Source organism: Ursus americanus, chromosome 13, assembly GCF_024610735.1.
Source record: "Ursus americanus isolate L20-20 chromosome 13, mUrsAme1.1.p, whole genome shotgun sequence".
NCBI lineage: Eukaryota > Metazoa > Chordata > Mammalia > Carnivora > Ursidae > Ursus > Ursus americanus.
The window spans coordinates 16,984,870-17,008,473 of record NC_142139.1 but is presented as its reverse complement, the minus strand read 5'-3'; the positions used below and the strand labels follow the sequence as shown (position 1 = coordinate 17,008,473).

At 36.7% G+C, this 23,604-nt stretch overlaps 2 long non-coding RNA genes across 10 annotated transcripts in view; one reads left to right on the top strand and one right to left on the bottom strand.

The window, feature by feature from the left end:
* The window catches only part of LOC148109061 (uncharacterized), a 229,516-nt gene that overhangs the window by 73,156 nt on the left and 132,756 nt on the right, over positions 1-23,604 (bottom strand). For 7 of the 9 annotated variants that reach the window (XR_015726481.1, XR_015726484.1, XR_015726485.1 and 4 more), the window contains exon 4: positions 4,730-4,811. This is a non-coding gene — a long non-coding RNA (uncharacterized LOC148109061). The remainder of the gene's footprint in view (positions 1-4,729; positions 4,812-23,604) is intronic. The other 2 variants (XR_015726488.1, XR_015726486.1) reach the window with 1 other exon arrangement.
* Positions 5,640-21,847, top strand: LOC123793302 (uncharacterized). Its single transcript, XR_006779890.2, has 3 exons — positions 5,640-5,759; positions 19,953-20,067; positions 21,508-21,847. It is a non-coding gene; the product is annotated as an uncharacterized LOC123793302 (long non-coding RNA).

The window sequence follows — 23,604 nt, the reverse complement described above, 5'->3', positions numbered from 1 at the left end:
AAAAAACCTAACAAAAGGTGTACAAGACCTAAACACTTAAAGATTAGAAAGTATTGTATTGTCCTGTACATATGGCTTTCTGCTACACTGAGAACATTTTTTAGTTTTAAGAATCATGTAATAGAGCATCTTCTTCGGGGTTTTAGTTCAAGTAATGAAGCAATTCATTCATGTGTATTAATTAAATGGATTCCGTACTCAAGGTATACAAATGACTATGCTGGGAACCGAGGATAAAAGACCAATAAGAGATAGTTCTGACCTTATTTAATTCAGGGTATTGAAGAGGGAAAAAGAGAGTGAGGAGAAAAGTTTAGAGTGGGATTTGGGCTTACAGTCCCCTGGTTCGACCTACTTTACATTTTGTATTTCTTCTGGGGGTGGGGTATAAGAAAAGTCACCTAAGCCAGTTACAATTATTTAAAGGTTTCCTGTATGAGGCTCTGTTAGCCAGATGGAACATGAGACCGCCAAACCTTGGAGTCACCCTTCTAATGCAGTTTCTGCCCAAGTAGCACCTGAAAAGAGCAAATGTGTTGGCCCAGAATCTATACCATAGGGTGTAGGACGTCAAACCGGAGATCACTAAGACAGGAAAAGTGCTTATCTTCCCAGTAGAAGCACACTTCAAAGGATTAGGCACATACTTCAAAGAGTGTTTACCCTCCTGTCTCTTGGATGCCTTGGTCTAGTAGCCAGTACTAACACCCCATTAGCACCTCATTAGCCGGGGCTCAAGAATGCTGGAAAAGAGTCCTGGACCTAGGAAGCATCCCTAGACTAAAACTAAGAGATTCCTCCATTTTTCTTAGCACTTTTATAAATGCTCCAATAGTCATCCATCCCCCAAAATAATACATAACTGAGTTCTAGGGTTGGTGTCAGCTACACCTATGTAACAAATTACGGCAAATTTTAACATCCAGTATTATATATCCAAATCTTCCTTTAAAAATACCCCCAAAATAGGCAGCAGGTCCAGGGACACTTTGGCAACATGGGTCTCCAAAATCTTTACCTAATAATGAAATATGCGCTCCACGTCAGAATTTTACAATAACTTGGTCTTTTCTGCTTTCTGTATACTCCAAATCTGGCTGCCTGTAGACCATTTAACCCAACAATTCATAATACAACATCTGGGATGTTGCGGACACCAAAATTCTCACACAGCAGTTCAAAACATTCTTTCCTCACAAAAAGCAAAATCATCTCCCTGAAGATTCTATTATTAGCACATGGAATCTGCTTCCACAGCATCCTGTAAGAGAACTGGAACCCCCCTATAAATTTTCCCAGATGCATTCCACAGAGTGCCCATCAGACTGAACAGCCAAACACACCAACCTAACATAAACTGTACAGTTGCCAGATAACTAAGATTTTCAGAAACTTTGAAAGTGTTATTTGAATGTGAAAGAAAGATCAAGAATCCTAACTTACTAAGGGGGGGAAAGAGTGAGACCTCTTGATGCTATTTTGTTCCAAAGGACAGTATAGCACTTACTCTCTCTACATAGCTAGAAAGAAAACTGGAAATATATGATGAAAATGAAACGACTATCATCCCTTTAAATTAACAGACATATCTGATAAAACCGGGTCACTGCATTTCACATCTCATGGTCTGATTGAAAGGTTAAGTTTTCCATGGAATATCGAGTTGTGATTTCACTTGGGAATTCCAACTATTAATGAATGAGAGAAAAAAGATCTTATTTGGTAATGCTATCTTGTGAAAACACGTTGATAAAATAAACATCTCATCTGGGGATCATTTCATATGACATAAAAATATCAAAGCACTATCATGCACACTTGAAACTAGTAAGATACTGTATGTCAACTATACCTTAATAAAAAATGCTCCATTCACAAATCTATACATATTTTTATTCAAATGGACACATATACATTGTTCTGAACCTTCCTTTTTAATTTGAATATTATATTTCAAGTTATTTTCGTATCCACATAAAGATAGCTATACGTTTTTCTTTTTAATGGCTACGTATTATTTCCCTATCATTTAACTTAACTTGGGGTTATTTCCAGTTTAGTAAAGCTAGGTGTGAAATTTCCTTTTTTTCAGAATCTGGTTTCAGTGTAGTTTTGCAAAAATAAAATGGAAGGCTTTCTCTACTCAGTTTCGGAGAAGATTCACTTTTAAAATACCATGAGACTTGACCTTTTTCATAGGGACAACACTTGAATATTTTTTTAAATAATCTTCTTCCTTGTACTTGTTCAGTGTGAGTTTTCCCTGTCATCTGATATCATTTTGGTCATATGTACTTTCCTAGAAAATCATCCACATATCCAGATTTTTAAATATTTGTGGGAAAAAAATTTAAACATTTCTTATAATTTCCTTTGTATCTGGCTATTTTTTCTTTGGTTTCTAATTTTGTGGGCTTGCATCATCTACTTTTTCTCTTTAATGAGGTTAACCAGTGATTTATCAGTGTTGTGGGGAGACTGATTTATGTATTATCTCTACTCTTTCTGTATTCTAATTTCTTAATCTTTCCTGTAATTTTTATTAAACTTCTACTTCCTCTTTCTTAAAAAATAGTTTTACTGGGTTTTTTTTTCCCCCTAACTTATTCTGTTAAAAGATCATGTCATTTGTGCTGAAGGCCATGAATCTTGTCCTGAGCATGGCTTCGGCTTTAGAACCTAAGTTCTTATATATAGTGTTTTATTACTGTTATTTTCTACACGCTCTGTAACTTCAGTTCAGAGTTTTCTCTTGAGCCTAAAACTTATTTGAGAATTGTCTTTCTTGTTGTTGTTGCTTTTAATTCTAGATGGTTGGGAATTTCTTATTTTACTTCTGTAACAAATTCTAGTTTCATTGTATTGTGATCTATGACCATATTATGCCTTTTTTTTTCTAGTTTTCACAACACAATTTATTGAGGTTTTCTTTGTGCCCCGACATAAGTTTATCTGTTTGTTTTTAATATTCCAAGAGCATTAGAAATGAGACCATGTTCTCTGATCTCCAGTCAAGGAAAATGTGTATACATATATATATATACACATATTATATACATGTATATATATATACATACACATACTGTATATATGTATATATATTTGGCTTACATACATACACATACTATATATACATGTAGTTTATGTATGTGTGTGTGTGTTTATAAATGTATAGTCTAGATTTCATCATGTACCTTTTTAAAGAAAGGCACATGGGTATTTTGTTCCCTGCATTCTTTCATGTCTGAGGTGATCCGTCTGTGTCCTACATACTCAAACAGCTCAGCTGGGTCCAAACATCTCAGCTTGTCTGGCAACACTTTCCTCCCTCCACAACCTTCTCTTCTTGGATTCATTGTTTCCCTTCTGTGACTTTTCACTTCACAAAAGTAATATTGTCTTTAACCTATTTGATAATGTGGAGAATTATATGTTCGAAATGGTTTTTTCTACTTGTGGGCATAATTCCTACTCTGATGTGAATTAGTCATCAGCCTTACATCATAAAAATAATAATAATAACTTGAGGACTCTCTGCATGCCACTTTACATGGATTAGCTCCTATTCCTCTTTCTTTTGTGTTCAATATCTGTGTATAGATCCCATGTTCATTCTTTCCAGAAAATGCCATCCTTGAATGAAGAGAGTTCTTTCATGAGATTGGTGTGGGAGAAGCCGGAGAGAAAAACTGGGAGGACAAGTATCTTGAATTCAAACACATTGTCTCAAAGTCCTTTCTCACTAATTTTCGGGCCTAGGTATGTTTCCAGTTACAGTGCTCCTTGCATTCAAGTTGCTAAACCTCCATTTTTCAGTCCCCACGCCCAACACGGAGTGAGGAGGCTATCCTGCTGGGGCATTCTGAAGCACCTGTGGGTGTCCATAACTCCTTAACAGACAATCCTAAAAATAATGTATGCATTCTTACATCCGCACACACTTTTACATATCTGCATTTTATATACACATAATAAGTGTACTGTAAGTTTTACTGATATAAAGGATGTATAGTGCACAGTTTACAAAATATTCACAAAAAGATAACTGTAAAGTTTATATAGCCAATTGATTCTCCCAGAATGCTTTTATTGAGTTTTACCAAATTCATACCCAGCCTATGGTTGTGACTGACAAGCAAATGTGGTTCTGACACAAAGGTTGGATGATATTTGCGGTTAGTTAATAAGTAAGATGAAAGTGAAACAGCAAACACACACATCTGGAAGCCTCACACTCTCATCGGCGACTTGAGCAGCTTACTCACTGAACCAAATAATAGATTCAGATACTAAAAGGATACTTCCTCAACTTTTTGTGCTGCAGACGTGACACTTGAATCAGCATTATTCATGTTTTCTCTACCACTCTAAGTCCATAATAAAGAAACAATAAGCAAAGTGCTGATCTCTAGCATTTGCAAATTTTCATGATATAATGTTCCCACCATGGCTGTGATCACAAGGTTGGGAGGAAATGCACAGAAGGGCACTTTCATATAATATTTCAACCAATCAGATGCAATCGATGTAAACACGTCAAGAACATAGATAATAATAAAATATGGTAATTAAGGAGTGATGAGTTTTGAGTACTTATTACCTTGGTTTTTAGCATTATTTTAAGTTTATAATTTAATTTTTAATGACTGTGTTTAACGAGCGACTTGCAAAATTTCAAAAATGTACGAATTGCCCCTAGACAGCGGACCATGAGTTGGCTCCAACATACCACGGTAGTCTTCAGCGGCCTGCGATTCCCCCGCAAATCCGTTTGCCTTCTGACATCTGCCCTCCACCTAGTGGTCAGCCTGCTTGTGAGAGAAAGGGATATCTGAGTCATTCTGTGGGCACAGCCTGCCCTGCTCCTCCCTGGCCACATAAACCTGAATTCAATGGCCTTCCTACAGCGGACCCAAACCCCCAGACTCTGTCATTCCTGAGAGAGATCCTTGGTGGGCCTTTCAGGACTGAGTGCCCAACTTGTAAAGCACTCCAGTCATTACCTGGGATCAGAGATGTATGTGTCAGCAGACCGAGGTCATCTCAGTGTGGTCCTAATGTCACTGTTTCCGGCATGTACACTCGGCTGGCACGGCTTGGGTGTGCCCGCTTTCATTGAAGATGGCCTTTCTTATTTGTTTTACACCGTTGTTATTTTGTATTATTTCAAGAAATAAACTGGGATGCAAACACATGTCCTCTGCCATCTTTAGCCAAAAGTCTGCATTTGGTCTTTAAATTTAAACATTTTCACTTGAGAGTCAGGTTCCTCTTTATAAGCAATGCCCTTGAGATACATAATCTAGAAGAGGTACCATAAGAAAATTAAGGATGTCAGTACCAAAATAAATGTGCCTCACAAAAGGAAGTGCTGAGTATATAGGGAATGATTACAATAGTGGGGGGAGAAAAAAGTCTATATGTTAGGACATTTGCCGATCGTATACAAATGTTTAAAGAACCAGATCTTTTTAATCCCCAGCTGAAATGCATTACACACGTTGTTTAACGATAAGAAAGGAGGAACTATCTACATGTGTTTCCCATATAAATGGAAGAGACAATTTTTGAGGAGGGAAAACAAGGACATTGACTCACAATCAAGTCATTCCAAAGCGGTGGAGTCTGTGGTATTTATTCTCTGTGTGTGTGGAACATTTACAATTAAAAAAAAAAGATAGCCCACATCATTCCCACAAAGTCTATTTGCTGAAAGGAAACATGTCATTGGACCGAAGAGCTCCAGAAGAAAAACAGAGGTATGTGATTAACATTCTCAGTGTTTCTTTCTTTTTTAAATACAGATATGTTTCAGAACATTTTGAGATGTATCCTAATATTTAACATGGGAATACTTGAACAAATGCCCATTTTGGTGTATATTTGTTCTTCAAAATTTGCCTCCAAATGAGAGAGAGAAAAAAAAAGTATGACCTAGAGCAAGATAGAGAGAAAAATTTGTTTCTGGGAAGGACGTGAAAGGATCCGTGAGACAGCAACAAGGCATTCAGTGTGAAGCTACTTATCAGGCCAAAAGTCGGCTATCTTCCCAGAGGAAGGTGTAGGAGGGGAGCCCCGGCAAATCTTATCTTCGAAGGGAGATAGATGGTCCCTAGAGTAACAATGACTCCATCAAGTTTTCACTGAAGAGTTTCCTGATAAATAATGTCTTTCCACAAATAATTTGCTCTCGAAAGGCAGCCCCCAGACATGGGAAGCAGAAGGAATGGCTAAGGGCTGTGGAATGTTCTGAACATGAACAGTAAAGAATGTCAGTCTTTGTAATTGAGAAATGAGATCACTTTGAAAAAAAGAAATGTCTAGAACCAGGGCTATTGCACAAGGAAGGCACGTTTTTGGAGCCTCAGAAAAATGCATTCTCAAGATTAATCTTTACATCTGTTTCCAGAGGCTTCATTCAAAAGTTGACACTTTTGTACAAAGAACAGCCTAGAGCTCACTGTGACAAGCAAGCAGAATTGCCAGCAAAGTACTAGCGACTCATAAATCTGTGGGAGATTGTGCATATAGAGTGCAGACACCCTCGCGACACCCCTGCAACCTCTCCTTGCCCCCGAAATTTGGAGGCTTGGGGTAAAAAGAGAAAATAAAAGCAATATAGAGTGTGAGAAGAAAGTAGCCTAATATATAAAATGAAAGACAAAGGCAGACTGGATTATGCCAGCGAGCCATCTGCACAGCTGAAGGCTTCTTCCAGCAAAAAAGGCTCCACTGTTCCTGAATCAATTGCTTCCTATTCACAGGCTCGCTGTATAGGGCTAAATTCAAAATGGCTCTCGGGAAATTCTTGCCAATCCTGTGGTCTGATTTTAGGCTCTATTTTTCTCTTTCTTTTTAAGACCCAAGGATGTAAGTATGTATCAGTGCTGTAACCTTGCCAGCGTTCACTGGAATGAGTCAAAAGGACCTGGCATTAAATCACAGGGATTTGAGCTGCTAATAAATACAGCAGGCCCCATCCATTGTTGATTAATTCTGACTGAAATCTAAACACCAAACAACAAACACTCCTCTGAACTGCGCTGGTACCCATTAGTTTGATGTGTTTATTAGACAGGGCTGTGTTCTTTCAAGTTTATTAACAACAGATTAAAAAAACTGCAAACAAATCTAGGTTCCTTTTTATGATTTAAAAGTGTGGGTACCATTTGCTAATGTTTTTAGGGTTTGACAGCAAATCCAAACAAAGCTAAAACATACCATCGTGTCAAATTAAGATCCTGGTACAAAGTATGAATAGTTATTGTCAATGCGCAGCTCCTGTTATTCAACAAATAATCAAAATTCTACTTAAGTTTGTAACTTTAAGAGTTGTCATGTTTTTGTTTTTTTTAAATCCATCTCGGAATAGAGATTTAAGTAGTATCATAGGATGAGATGTAAAATCTCTACAAGTGATATAATCTATTGCATACTTTTAAAGATTATAGAGGATATGTCATGGTATTTGACTATAGTTATCATAGAGCACTTCCTAGAGGTTAATTCTAAAGTGGGTCAACTAGCACATGGCCATGAATATGCTGTATATTATCTATTAACAGTGCTTAAAGTGAAAAAATTTACAAGCAAATGTTCAATGTGCAAAGATAATCAATGGTGTCTCAGTATCAAAAAATCAAGAGATCAAAGACCACAAGTATAGATTTTCAAACTTTTAATATTAACTCTGGCTATTAATGTCTGGGTAAATCCTTGAAAATGTCCAAGGTATATACTTTTAACAACCTGGCAGAAGACACTAAAGTCCCAGAGAGTCTCAGAAAGATACAATTACAAGTTACTGCTATTCCAAGTTCATCAGTGGAAGCAAAGATACAGAGACACATAAGCCATATTTATAGCCCAGGAAAAATTCCATAAAGTGTATTTACCTTAATTTAAGCTGTCTAAAAACTATAAATAGATTTTACTGGCTTAAAGACTATATATATATATATATATAGAGAGAGAGAGAGAGAGAGAGAGAGAGAGAGAAAGATATATATATATAGAGAGAGAGAGAGAGAGAGATCTATATATATCTCTCCTATTAATAGTTTCTGCAAACCATGTAATTTTAAATAACTCTTTAGGTAATGTGTGAAGGGGGAATAATTTTCAAATTTTTACTAAACAGAAAATTTCGCATCAAATCTAGAGCCTTGGGAGAGCCACTATATCCTAAGGTCATGTGAGGCAACATCTTGATTTGAAAAGCCTTCCATAAGTGCATCTGCTATTGCATTCACAAAATATTCCAACCCAAATCTGTCACTGCAATATCTGGATTCTCCCCAGAGCTTCCCAGACCACCAGAGCTCAGCTAAGCAACTCCAAAATTAAATCATTACCTCCTTTAATCCTAAATCACGTCCTGTTAATTTTTACAGCATGTAAACTACTAAGCTCTTATTCTCTGCTTTTTTTCATGAATGCATAAAAACCACGATAGTGAAGATCAGAAGACAACTATAACAGATTATAAAATTGATTGGTCTATTCAACCCAAAAGTTACTGTTATTATGGTGGTACTGGTGCTGATTATGATTATATGAGTCAAGAGTAATGTTTGATTTTATGACATGTATAAACAAATCCTTTTTACCAAAAGAAAGCATTATAAACATTTCAAAGACCATATGGTATGAAAAATACTGCATTGCGTCTAAAATGGTAAAGATCCAAGCACCTCATTTAAAAACAAAAAAGCTACGTATGTTTCATCTAGTATATGCCTCCATGACTAACTATTGCTTGAAAATCAATTGAGTAGAGAGAAGAAAAGAGGAGGGAAGAGGGTAAAGAAGAGGGAAAGGGAGGGGTGAAGCAGGGAGAGAAACAAAGAAAGGAGAAGCATCTATTGAAGCTAACATAAATCAAACAATATTTTCAATCGGTGACAGGTAATCCTGAAAACTGAAAGAATAAAAGGATAAATGACACCAATTACCAACAATTAATGACTAAATATTCTGCCTCTATCAGTTAGAAAGTTAGCACTTTATAAAACTAAGCTTTGCATTGTCAATTTTTTGACAAATACATCAATACAATTAGTGTCTTATCTTTCAAGATAAATGCAGAAAATGGGGAATTTTGTAAAAAATTCATCTTTTTTTAAATCATATTTGAAGCAAAATTCCTCTATCCAAAAAGTAAATGGTATTATGGGTTGGCATCCTAGGCCCTTAATAATGTAGCCCTACGCAGAATTTCCAGACTTATTTCCTATGGTGCCCTGATTTTGCATTCATGTGGTTTTGTTCCTGTCCTTTGTTTTATGTACAATGCTCTCCCTTCTATATCTATCTGTCAATTCTCCAAAGTCTACTTCAAAGGCAGCAGAGTTAATGAAAAAAATATAAACTCTGAGACAGATAACCTGATCCAGCGGAAATCTAGATAAAGGAAGTGTGAACAATAATTACATAAAGTAGAATATCTTAAAATTGTAAGCTTACGTACAGCTTCCTCCTAAAATTGCACCATAAACAGGATTATTATCAATCTCTATATTCAGTCAAAAATAGCCTTCTTTTGTATCTATTAATTATTTCTTGAGTTCCTACCATATTCTGAGTACTATGCTCCCAATATCAAGGTGTTATTAACTGTCACCCTTTCCTGATCCCCAGGTTTGTTCTAAACCATCCCTCTGAACCACTTTAACACTTAACACATTCTATCTTTTTTGGTGTTTGGGTTTTTTTGTTCATTTGCTTGTTGTTATTTATTTCATGTCCCACTATATTTAAAAACCTTCAAAAGCAAGGTATTTGTCTTTAGAGTTCCCAAATGTCTAGTACCTGGCACATAGAGAATATGTGGTGATCGCTTGTTGAATTAAGACACAAAACTGAGGGGTGCCTGCGTGGCTCAGTCGGTGAAGCATCCAACTCTTGGTTTCAGCTCAGGTCATGTTCTCATGGTGGTCATGGGATGGTGCCCCATGTCAGGCTCTCAGCTCAGTGTGGAGTCTACTTCAGATTCTCTCTCCCTCTCCCTCCCACTCTCCCTCTCTCAAATAAATAAGTGAAATCTTAAAAAAAAAAAAAAAGACACAAAGCTGACTTTTAGAGAATGAAATTCAGAATACAAAGTCCACTTTAGCACCACAAACAGATAGCTAAAGCCCAAATCACACAACATGGGAAAGGATTTCCAAAAGCAGTGGGGGTGCAGCAAGTTAAAATGAGGTGAACCTGAAAAAAGGACTCTAGAGGTACAGAAAGAGCCAGCAAAGTAGTCTTCTCAGAGGCAAGGAGCACACTGCAATGTATAACCTAAATCCCATTTTTGCAAGAATTGGAAGCATGTGTTCTGCCTGGTCTTGGGAATTTCCCTGTGCCTGGTTCCAAAAAGCAAAGGAGAGGAGGACCAATGGGAAGCCACGCATACAGGCCATATTTGCAGAGAGCAACAAAGGAAGAAGGGAAAATGCACTGGAAAGAAACAGACACATACCCAAGGGCCCTCCCCAAATAGCTGCCCATCTCCATAAGAAAAGTAAAGCTAATTAAACTTACACACAAAAGCCTGAGCTATAGTACAAATCCCAATTATCCTGAAACCAGCCCTGACCACTGCCCTGTGTGAGCTTCCTACAGAGAGTTTGCCCAAGAACAACTCACCTCATCCAAAGACAGGTTATTAGAAAAGAACATTCACAACATTAACTCAAAGATACTTTTCAGAAAAGGAGAAAAGGAACAGGAAATACAAATTATAAACATAGACCAGTTTCCAGGAAAATTTGTCACTGAGGAGATAAATAGCATGACCAGACTTTTTCACCGTTAATTTGAAAACCTCAAGGAAGTAATAGCTTCTATTATGCTAGAGCACAAAGCCGTAGACACAAAATGCGAGAGAACCCAAGAAACAGTGAGACTACTGGAGAAAATGAAACATGAACCTACAGCTCCAGGAAGGAATGGAGGAAAAATGAGATTATCACAGAAATGAAGAGATCGACAGGATTAGAAAAGAAAATGATGCATGGGGAAAGTAGTGAAAAGAAATTTTTCAGATCCTAAGGAAGAAAACTAAAATAATGGAACCACACATACTCTTAAACATAACTCAAGAAAACTTTCTGAAATGAAAGAGAATTTGAATCTATGCTAAGGAGTACAATGCGTCCCAAGAAAAATTGGCACATAACAATCAACAAGTAGATAGCAACTAATAAAATTTAAAGAAAAAGAGAAGTAGGCATTGGGAATTCAGGCAAAAACACCATGCGACTTATAAGACAGAAAAAGTCAATCTGGCATACTTTGCAAAAGCAAGATTGGGCTAACAGTCAACAGTCAAGCCCATTTAGAGTAGAAGATAGTGAAGAGGCAGAAGACAGAGTAGCTACATCCAGAAAATCATCAAGGAAAGGAAGTGAGCCTATGATTTTTCACTCAACCATCAATCAAGTATAAAGACAACAGACGGTTCTGCACATGTAAAAAATCAAGAAATATTCCTCAAAAATATCTAGCCCCCTTTTCATTGAAGGAGACTCTGGACAAAGTGGTTCAGGGCATATTGTTTCAGGTATGGAAATGAAGAAGGAGCCATGAGTTTGAATTTGAATTATGGTGAAGTATGGTGAACCAGTCACTGTCCACCAGACCTAAGATACATGCAGTTATATAAACCAAATTGGACTTTAGTATGCTGTTCATCTATTCCAATACTGTAGGGTTCAGGACCAAATAACTACTGCCAAAGATCCCTGCAGACCAAACCATCCCATGAACTCTTCCAACCTTGCTGCCAAGTTTGGTAACTACACTGCCTGATGGCCCCTGATTCCTTCATGCATTCCTCCTTGAAATCAGGACATCCATTTCAACAGTACTATCTCACACCTTACTTCCTGGACAGCAACCACTGCAAAACTGCTCCAATGATGAGTCCTCACCACCCTATTTCTCAATGCCTGGTAGGGAGAGTATATTCTGGGCCCTTTAGGATATATAGTGAAGAAGTGAGTGAGTGGGTCATATATGATAAATCTCCCAAATCTTTGGATCCCTTCATCAATCCTAGAAAAACTGAATTGCCAAGAAAGGGAAACTGATTAGAAACAATTTTTGGATTTGAACTATATCAACAGGTAAGCAGCTGTATTGCTGCTGACAGCCAAATCACAATAGCACAGAAAAAAAACATTTCTCCTTGATTTGGTCCAAGAAAAGTTGGAAAATAGCCAATGACACAATTTCTAGTCAGTTCAAGAGGTTTCATCTAAGAGTGATGTATAAATCTCCATTGAGGTTATTTCTTCGCTAGTGAAGGAAGGGGGAAGAGTAAACATTTGTTAGTGATGGCCCTTAGCAAAATGTTTTCCTTAAAGGCAAATTCTATCCCCATGTCTATTTCAGAAGAGCCTACAGACTGGCATATCGATCTCAATGAATTCATGAGAAGCCAGTTATTTAGTCAAACAAGAAATGGCAAATACGATGCAATCCATTCCAGAAACCACAGAAAAGGCAGAAAAATGAATGGATTCTGGTTCACTCAAGAAAGGAATTTATTAATGTCAAAGAGAGAAACTTGAATCTAATCCTCAAGAGAAAATTATACGTAGCAAAATGTACACCTCTAATACACGTTATTAATAAAAGTACAAGTTAAAAAGAAAAGCTTAAACTATTTCCTAATATTTTAGTTTGTGCATAAATAAGAACAAATTTCTTAGTGGAAAGAATGATGGTTGGGATATAATAGGAGCTCTGATTGGCTTCCAGACTCACAATTAAATAGTTGTATACTAAAGGTTCTATCTTTTAACTTGGTCAGGTAGTCAGTAATGCAATTATCCATTTACTGGATGTTTAACATGTTCAAAGTAACTGTTCAAATGTTCAAAGTAACAAAAACTATGTAGAAAACAAAACAAAAGCTGCCCCTCCCTGACGGAGCCTAGACCCACTTCAGGAGAAAGAGATGCACATTGAACAGACAGAATCTCAAATAAATATATGATCATTAAGAAAGAGTCAAGAGAGGGGCACCTGGGTGGCTCAGTCAGTTAAGTGTCTGCCTTCTGCTCAGGTCATGATCTCAGGGTCCTGGGATCGAGCCCCACATAGGGCTCCCTGCTCAGTGGGGAGTCTGCTTCTCCCTCTCCCTCTGCCTGCCCCTCCCCACTGCTCATGATCTCTCTTTCAAATAAATAAATAAAATCTTAAAAAAAAAACGAAAGAAAGAAAGAAAGAGATAAGAGAGAGAAAAAAAGAAGTAGGAGAGGAAGTAATGTTTGAGACTTGATATGAGGAGTTTGCTCAGCAAAAGGTAAGTTAAGAGGACACCTCAGGTGCCAAGAATTGCATGTACAAAGGCCATAAGCCTAAAAAGAAGAGTGTTTTAAGAACCAAATGAAGGCCTATACTATTGAGTCATGTAAGCAAAGAAGAGGGTGACTCCAGAGGAAGTTGGACAAGGTGGGCTGTGGTCAGACTGTGCAGGTTTATACTAAGTAGCTTAGAGGATATTCAAAGAACATGGATAACAATTGAAGGTTTTTAATGATGGAAAAACTGGGTTTAACTAAAAGTATAACCAATAATTTTTGTAGTTTTCCTCAAACTTGAAATCCAAACTCCTTACTGTGACCTAGGTAGTACAGCATAATTAGAAATTACTCTAACACACACACACACAAAAAAAATCCTACCACCGATGGCAGTGGAAGTAAAAATAGTCCCTTGTTTTCCCCTATAGTTGGTATGCTGCCTTAGTGAAATATGTCTATCCAGTAGGGGAGGGAGAGTGTGCTATTCAGAAACCATCTGGTAGCTATATTCCCCATTAGAAAATCTGAACATGAAAAACACAGACATCGTAATAGAACAAAACAAAACAAAAAGAGCAGAGGACATAAAGAGGATTTTCACATAGGAGAAAACTCAAATAGTTAATAAACTTATGAAAAAGTATTCGATGTCATTAATAACCAAAGAAAAGCAAGTTATAGAGAAACAAGAGGCTTTGGGTTCTCTTAGATTAGCTGTTTAGATTGGCCAAAACTTTTTAAATGCTGGTATGTGTATGGTGGTACCGACACCTCCGTGCTCTGCTGGTCAGGCTTGCAAATAAATAAACCTCCTGCAAAGCAAACTGACAATGTGTGTCGTGATGGCTACAATATTCAGCAATTATAATTCTAAGAGTCTATCCAAGCAAAGAGTGAAGAGACATATGATCTTTTCAATTTTAAGGTTTAATGTAGTATTCTTTATTTTAGTAAAAGAATGAAGAATCTAAAACTGCAAATGTTTGACTCTCAGGTAATAGTTAATGAGACACTAAATGATATAATATGCAGCCAAAAAAATTCACACAATAATATGTTTGAGTGTCATAATTGAGAAATGTTTTAAAGACTAATGTGTGATGTTAACTAACTGGAATTTAAATAAGAACTTGAAAAAAAAGACTAATATGTGAGGTATACAACAATAAGCAACAAATCTTTCCTAAGATACACTCGGAGTAAGTGATCAGAATATTGAGAGGGGACTATTTCTAACAGTATGGAAGGGCCAAGAATACACATATTCAAATTCTTGATGAGCAAAGGGGCATGGATTCTAGTGGCTCTCCTTCTTGATGAATGGATTGCTGGAGGAGTGTATCTTAAGAAGTAAGGTGGTCAGGGGCACGTGGGTGGCTCAGCTGGTTAAGCGTCTGCCTTAAGGTACTCCACTGTTATCATAAATCAAGTATCGTGTATAGATAGGTCTATTTCTTTTTTTTTTTTTAAGATTTTATTTACTTATTTGACAGAGAGACAGCCAGTGAGAGAGGGAACACAGGCAGGGGGAGTGGGCGAGGAAGAAGCAGGCTCCCAGCGGAGGAGCCCGATGTGGGGCTTGATCCCAGGACTCCGGGATCACGCCCTGAGCCGAAGGCAGATGCTTAACGACTGAGCCATCCAGGCGCCCCTAGATAGGTCTATTTCTGAGTTCTTTTTTGTTGTTCCACTGATCTTATTTCTGGGATCATACCAAACTAATTTTACTACTCTAGTATATTTGGTACTAAATCACTGCACATTATTCTTCATCAAAAATATCTTAGCTCTTCTGGATCTTAGCACCTGTAAACAAATGCTAAACTCAGCTTGTCAGTTTTCAAAACAAAAGAAACCTACTGGAAGTGTGATTCTTCCAATTCTTGAGCATGATTAATGTCTCATTTTATTGAGATCTTTTGTCTTTCGATTTATAATTTTGTCCATAAAGATCTCACATAAAGTTTAAAAGATTTAGTTCTAGGTACTTGATACTTTCACACTACTGTAAATGACGTTTAAAAACTTCAGTTGTTAAATGCTTGTTGTTCATTTATAAAAAAATTTTTTTTGAGATGCTTTCTTATAAAACCAACAATTTATGGATTCTTGGGAACTGTCTAGGTATATAATTAGACTATCTTCAAATAATAGCAGTTTTCTTTCCTTCTTCCGATCTTTATAAAATTTATTTCTTTTTCTTGCCTTAATGAACTAAGGTTACCAATATAATGTTAAAGCATTCTAGTTTTATCCCCAATAGTATTGGGGATGTTTTCAATATTTCACAATTTACTATTATATTTAGTATAGTTCTTTTGTCACCCTTTATCAGGAATATGACTTCAAGTCCCACTTTGCTAAGTTTTTTACCATAATTAGATGTTGAATTTTAGCAAATGCCTTTTCTTTCTCATTGAAATGATTATATGACTTTTTTCTTCAAACTGTTAGACATTAATGGGTTTTCTTTTTTTTTAAGATTTTATTTATTCGTTTGAGAGAGAGAGAGAATAGGGCACAAGTGGGAGGAAGGGGCAGAGGGAGAAGGAGAAGGAGAGGGATTGAATCTCAAGCACACTCCCTGCTGAGTGCGGAGCCCAACACGGGGCTTGATCTCATGACCCTGAGATCATGCGCTGAGCCAAAATCAAGAGTCAGATGCTTAATCAACTGAGCCACCCAGGCACTCCCAACATTAATTGATTTTGTAATGCTAAACAAAATTTACACTCATAGACAATTCCCAACTTGGTCATGAAGTTTTTTTCTAATACATTGTTGGATTTGGCTTTATTAATGTTTTGCTTAAGAATCTAGAATGTATGTTTATGAATGAGTCTGACTAGTCATTTTTATTCTTCATTCTCTCTGTTAAGTTTTTGTTGCCAGGGTTATGCTAGACTCATAAAATAAGTAACTGATTTCCTGATTTTTATATGCCTTGGAATAATTTGCACAATATTGGAACTACTAATGCTCTAAGTGTTTGCAAGAACTCTTCAATTTAAAAAGTCTGGTCCTTATGATTTTATGTAGGAAGATTTTTTATCTACTGGCTTGATATCTTTAATGGTTATGATATTATTCCAGTTTTCTATTTCTTCTTGAGTCAGTTTTCTAGTACATTTGGCCACTTTATATAAGTTTTCAACATTTTTGGCATAAAGTTCTTGAGAACAGCTTTTTATTATTTGTTATTTACAGCATTGGAAACCCATTGCCCTTTCTACACTTATTATTGGATATTTGCATGTTCTCTTCTTTTTACCTTGATTAACCTAACCAGATATTTGTCAAATTAGTCTCTGAAAAGAATAGGACACTTACTCTATTAATATTCCCTATTGAATTTTATTTGCTGTTCCATGTATATTTATGTGGCATTACTTCCTTTCTCCTGTTTTCTTGGGACTATTCTGCTGTTACTTCTCTGATTTCTTGAGATGGAACTTTATTCATTAATTTTTATTCCTTCTTTTATACTGAAAGCATTTAAGGCTATAAATATCTTACTAAGTAGTAATAGAGATGAACATCACAGTATTTTGTAAGTTATATTTTTTACAATGCTTAGTTCTTAATTTCTAAAATCCATCATGATTTTTTATTTGACTCACAAAGTATTTAGAAGTATTTTTCTTTATTTTTAAAAATACGGAGTTTTGGGGGCGCCTGGGTGGCACAGCGGTTAAGCGGCTGCCTTTGGCTCAGGGCGTGATCCCGGCGTTCTGGGATCGAGCCCCACATCAGGCTCCTCTGCTATGAGCCTGCTTCTTCCTCTCCCACTCCCCCTGCTTGTGTTCCCTCTCTCGTTGGCTGTCTCTATCTCTGTCAAATAAATAAATAAAATCTTTAAAAAAAAATAAAAAAATAATAATAAAAATAAAAATACGGAGTTTTTCTAGTTGTTTTTGCTGTCGGTTTCTAACAATTGCTTGGTTGTCAGAGAATGTGATCTGTGTAACATCCAGCTTTAAAATTTATTGGAACTTATTTTATAGCCCAATGTACAGCTAGTTTTTATAAACATTCTATGTTTTTATTTAACTATATACTGCTTGTAAAGAGACAATTATTAGTTTTCTTTAAAAATGTTTTTATTTTATCTTCACTTTTGAATGATAGTTTTCACTGGATAAAGAATTCTAGGTTGACAGTTATTTTCTCAGAAGATATTATTTCACCTCACTAGTGTATATTCAGGCTGCATATCCATGTAAGGGTTGACTATGGTTACAAATTCTTAGAGATTTTTTCCCCCTTTACCAGCATCAATGTTTGAGACATATTTTCTTGAAGTTCTCACTTGGAAATGGAGGAAAAGGAAGGTTGTATTCATCCCTATTCAGATGGTGTAGTCCTTAGAATATCAACTCTATGGATACCCCTCCTCATAGGTAACTTGGATAGGCCCTGGGCTTTGACCTCCATCCTCTGAGCTCAGGTTGAGTAAGCATCTTCAAGGTGAAAGCCATCATCACTGCTGTGCTTACATCTGAGTTCCTCCTTTGACTCAGTTCCTATGCTGAATACCCTCTCATGGTGTCAGCACATGATTGCATTCCAGAATTTTTTATCCAGCATTTTAAATTGTTTTCAGAGGAAGGGTTTATTCTGGTCCCCAGAATATTACATTAGAGAAAACAAAATTGTTCCCAGTTTTTAGTGCCCCACTTTTAATATGAACAAACAACCAAAGATGATCAGAATTTTTTTTTTCCTAGAGAGAGAGAGAGAGAAGTGGTTGGGGAGGGGCAGAAGGAGAGAGAATCCTAAGCAGACTCCATACCCAGTGTAGAGCTTGATCTCACAACCCTGAGATCATGACCTGAACCAAAAACAGGAATCGGGTGCTTAACTGACTGAGCCACCCAGGTGCCCTGAGATCATCAGACTTTTGAGGAAAATCTCTATCATGAAAGATGTAGACAGATACAAATGGGGTGGGAGAGAGAAGCTTGGAAAAATGGTAACCATACAAGCAACAAAAGAAAACTGCAAAACCATTAATATCTTCAGAAACATAAGAAAAGATGTTGTGTCTCTGAAACAAAAACTGTTTAGATAGATACATCAATAGAACCTAAATGAACTCTGGAAATTTTTAAAAATCTATTAGTAGAAATGAAAATCAATAGATGTATTAGAGTATAAAGTTAAGAAAACCCCCCAAAAATGAATTTAAATATAAAGACAAGAAATGGGGAGACTCTGAGAGACTAAGAAAAAAAATAAGAAAATCAAAGAAGGAGTCCAAGAGAACCATCATCCAACTAATAGTAGTTTTAGAAATGAAGAACAAAGAAAATTTACCCAAAATAAAGGATGTGATTTTTCAATTTAAAATATCCTTCTGCATGCTCAGCAAACATACAAACAGATATACAATAATGCATATTGTCATAAAGTTTTAGCATACTAAGGGCAAAGGTTCGGGGCAGTGAAGAGAAAGGAACATGTCAAAAACAAAAAATCAGGAGTTATAATAGCATCAGAACTCTCTCTTATAAATATTGGAAGCAAAAAGAAAATGGAACAATGGCCTAAATTTCTGAAAGACAATTATTTTCAACTGAGAGTTCTATGTCAAACTCTCAGGAAAGTATAAGGATAAAATAAAAATATTTGAAGACATACAATGGCCAACAGTACATATAAGATGCTCTATACCACTGATCCATCAAGGACATGCAGATTAAAACCAAAATGAGCTATCTCCTCACACTTGTTAGAGTGGCTATTATCAAAAAGGCAAAAAATACCAAGTGGCAACAGTTGGCAAGGATGTGGAGAAAAGGGAACCCTTATGTACTATTGGTAGGAATGTCTATTCATTCAGCCACTATGATAAACAATATGGAGAGTCTTCAAAAAATTAAAAATAGAACTACCATATGACTCAGCAATTCCACTTGTGGATATTTATCCAAAGAAAATAAAAGCACTAACTTAAAAAGATAAATGCATCCCCGTGTTCATTGCAGCATTATTTACCATAACAAATATGGACATAATGGACAACTTAAATGTCCACTGATGGATGAATGGATAAAGAAAATGTGGTATACACAATGCACTATTATCCAGCCACAAAAAAGGAATGAAATCTTGCCATTGGTAACAACATGGATGGACCTTGAAGACATTATGCTAAGTCAAGTAAGTCAGACAGAGAAAGACAAATATCTTAAGATCTCACTTATATTTGGAATCTAAAAAAAAAAAAAAAGGCTCATAGAGACACAGAACAAATTGGTGGTTACCAGAAGCAGGGGTTGCAGGGTAGGTGAAACATGTGAGGGGGGAATCAAAAAGTACAAACTTCCAGTTATAAAAATAAATAAGTCATAGGGATGTAATGTACATCATGGCAATTATAGCTCATAATAATATATTGCATATTTGAAAGTTGCTAAGAAAATAAATCTTGAAAGTTTCCATCACAAGAAAAAAATTCTTCTATGTATGGTGACAGATGTTAACTAGCCTTATTGACTCGCTTCTCAATATATACAAATATCGAATCATTATGTTATACATCTAAGATTAATATATTGCTGTATGTCAACTATACCTCAATACAAATATTTTTTTCAAACATACAAGGTCTCAAAATATATATATTTCATGCATTTTTTTTCAACCAAGTACTGAAAACTGTGTCAACCAAAACAAGAAAACAAACCAAGAAAGAGGAAGATGTGGTTCCAGGAAACAAGAGGTCTAACATCTGAAAGAATCAAAGAGAACTCACATGATAATGGTGAGTGAGCATCACAGGCCCAGAGAGATTCTCCAAGAAGACAAATTCCACAGAATATTTTATACGTTACAATGTACTGAAAGAAGAATTAGAAAAATGATCTAGTTTGCAGTTGATAAGAATACAGAACACCAGGGAGCCTGCATGGCTCAGTCGGTTAAGCGAGTGCCTTCGGCTCAGGTTGTGATACCAGGGTCCTGGGATTGAGTCCTGCGTTGGGCTCCCTGCTCAGCGGGAAGTCGGCTTCTACCTCTCCCTCTGTCCCTCCCCCATGCTTGCTCTTTATCTCTCACTATCTCTCCCTCTCTCTCAAATAAATAAAATCTTAAAAAAAAAAGAATACAAAATACCAATCAAATATACAATCAGAATAGATAAAGAAGATGTGATATAGAGAGAGAGAGAGAGAGAGATTATTCAGCCATCAAAAAGAATGAAAACTTGCCATTTGCAATGCTGTGGATGGGGCTAGAGTGTATTATGCTAAGTGAAATAAGTCAATCAGAGAAAGACAAATACCATATGATCTCACTCATCTGTGGAATTTAAGAAAGAAAACATGAACATATGGGAAGGAGGAAAAGAATAAATAGGAGAGAAGGAAACAAGTCATAAATGACTCTTATGATAGACAACAAACAGGATTGCTGGAGCGGAGGTGGGTGGGGGATGGGCTAGATGGGTGATGGACATTAAGGAGGGCACTTGTGATGAGCACTGGGTGTTGTATGTAAGTGACGAATCACTGAATTCTACTCCAGAAACCAATATTGCACTACATGTTAACTAACAAAATTTAAATTTAAAAATTTTAAATTAAAATTTAAAAATTTTAAATTAAAATTTAAAAATTTTAAATTAAAATTTAAAAAATACACAATCAGAAAACCAAGACAATTATTAACTCCAAGGAAAATAATAAGTTGTGTAAGAAAGAAAGAGTAGTCATTTAAAAAACCTGCATGGCTCGGTTGGAAATAGTATTTACCTGATAATAAATACATAAATTCCCAATACTTACCTCGGCAAAAATTTTATATCCTAAAAATGTAGGATCACAAGGGATGTGTTCACGTTATAGGGGTTTGTGAGAGCTAAAGTCTCCTTCCTCGCAGAAGGAAGTACTAATCAATGCCCAAACCTAAAATATTAAGAAGCAGCAATAGGAACCTGTCACTGAAGATGGTGACATGAGTATAGGGGATCAGCTCACTTTGTTGAAAACAATGGCCTCTAAGAAGGGGGAAGAAAATCAGAGGAGAGTATGGGGGGGCTGATGGTCTTATGTAATAAAATTAATAGAAAAACGGATTCTTTAAACATACATAATTTTGATTAAAAAAAATACGAAGATTCAGCCACTACTTTAGTTGGGTCTACAATATGGGGCACCCGAACACCATATGATTTAAATATTTTGATTTTTCTCCCATTATACAGACAAAAACCAATCTGAGGCAAAGCCTATACCAGGACACCTGTATCGCGAGGAGCTCCGGTTACACTGGAGAAAGGGAGGAAAGTGAGAAGTGTTGCCACGTTTCTCTTGGCTCAAGTCGCCACTTCATGAGAAGCTGCCATCTGGCGGATGATGATGCGTTATTGGGTCCTTACGCCTGACAACATAGTGCTTATGAGAAATATATATGGTCTTCCTTTCACAGTGATATCCTAGAATCTTGCCAATGAAAGGCACTTTTCACCCACTTTGAGCATCGTTATCTCTTTCTCACAGTTTCTACCTTTATAAGAAACTTTATAAGAAACTTCCCTTCCACCACATGAGAGATTTTCCCTATGCTATTTCTATTATCCTGAAAATGTTTTTCTCACCCAGTTCCTCACGCTGGTCTGACTACCAGGCAGCATTAATGAAGCTTTATGCATAGGTTGGGGTGGGGAGGGTGACAATGCTCTCTGGTTTTTACTTCACACAAATCATTTCATATGTTTCACATTTAAGGAGGTTGGACTCGATCACTCATTCAATCTTTCTAAAGCTCCGCTATGTTCTGCTGCCAGAGCCCATAATTACCATAAAACAGGTTGATTTCAGGCCGAATTGCACTGGAAAATGACATTTTGCATTTTTATTGGCACTTTGAAGCGAACATATTCTTCTCCAGTTATTGTACTTTTAACACTAAAATACTGAGAAATAGTCTTTCCATATGTATTATAAGAAAAAATATTTAAAATTTAAGATTTATTCCCTCCTCTTATAATTTTTATTAGCATTTTAAGCAAGTTCAGTGCCCATCAGACCTAGGTCTAGTTATTTTTATTGATGCCATATAGACAATCCATAATCAAAACCACCAGCAAAACTGCTATGTCTCCTCTGCTTCTGCTAGAAAATTGGCAGAAAATTCTCATTTAAAACTTGCAAGAAAAACCCAGAGGAAGCTTGCAGAAATCCTTTATGCTATATTTCCCAGCAACAGAATATTTTCCTGCCTTTGAAAACTCAATTAAATTTTACTTCACCAAAAGTGTGAAAACCAGGTGGCACCTAAGAATCCCATCCCCACTCCGCTTCATTCTTGTAAAAATAACACTATGATATTTTGCAACAAATACTATAAATCCCCTTTGACCACCCTAGCAAAATGTTATATCAGAGACCATGAATATGGAATATTGATTTTCCCTCCAAGCGCGAAAGGAAGAAACCTGACCAGGGCACAAAACTCTCTGTTCCGTGTACTTCACCAAGAAAATTGATACTCTGCTGCCTGGTGTGGTACTATCATTGCCTTTGTGTTCCAAACTCTCTTGGGTATTCGATTCCTATAAAGGATGCTTAAGTAAGCTCAAGCCACATTTTGAAAGAAAATCCCTCAAGTGACCATTTAAGCCCCTCACTGCCCCTAAACTTCACCCAGCCTCAGAGCACGTCGGAGACTGACCTTACCCTTCTCCGAAGAAAGCCAGTTACTGTTTCTTTTGTGGGCTTAGAAGGGACCACAGTTGGATTTCATTCTTCCTTTACTCGTGTTCAATTAATATTGCTTGACCGAGGCCAATCTCTCGAGAGGCCTGAGTTGAAGAGAAGCACATCATGAAGGCTTCCAACAGCACCACCAGCTATTGCAACTGTGAGAATTATCTCCGTTTTGCTTGGTTCTGCCAGGGCCAAAGTTTCGTCCACACTTTGTTTTGTTACCATGTTGGGCTGGTAGAGACAGAACCACAAAGCAAGTGAAAATACTAAGCAGAGTTCAGAATTCTTTCAGCAGGTTAGAGAAACTATGTTTTAGGAGTCTTCAGGGTTTCTCAGGAAGGCCTAGAGAAGTCAAGTGACAGTTTGAATTCACTAGAGGATTAATGGCAGTGCCAAGTGTAGAACCCAGTTTTCACACCTCCCTGCACCGTGTCAACATTAAACTAGAGTCCCTAGGTGCTGAACTTCACAAGTCAAAGTAGACATCCTGCTGTAACCAGATACAGGGCTGGATTCACATGAAAGGACTGAGTTCGAGATACACAAATGAGGGTTGCAGCCATTGACTTTCCCAAGAGAGAAAATGTAAGTGG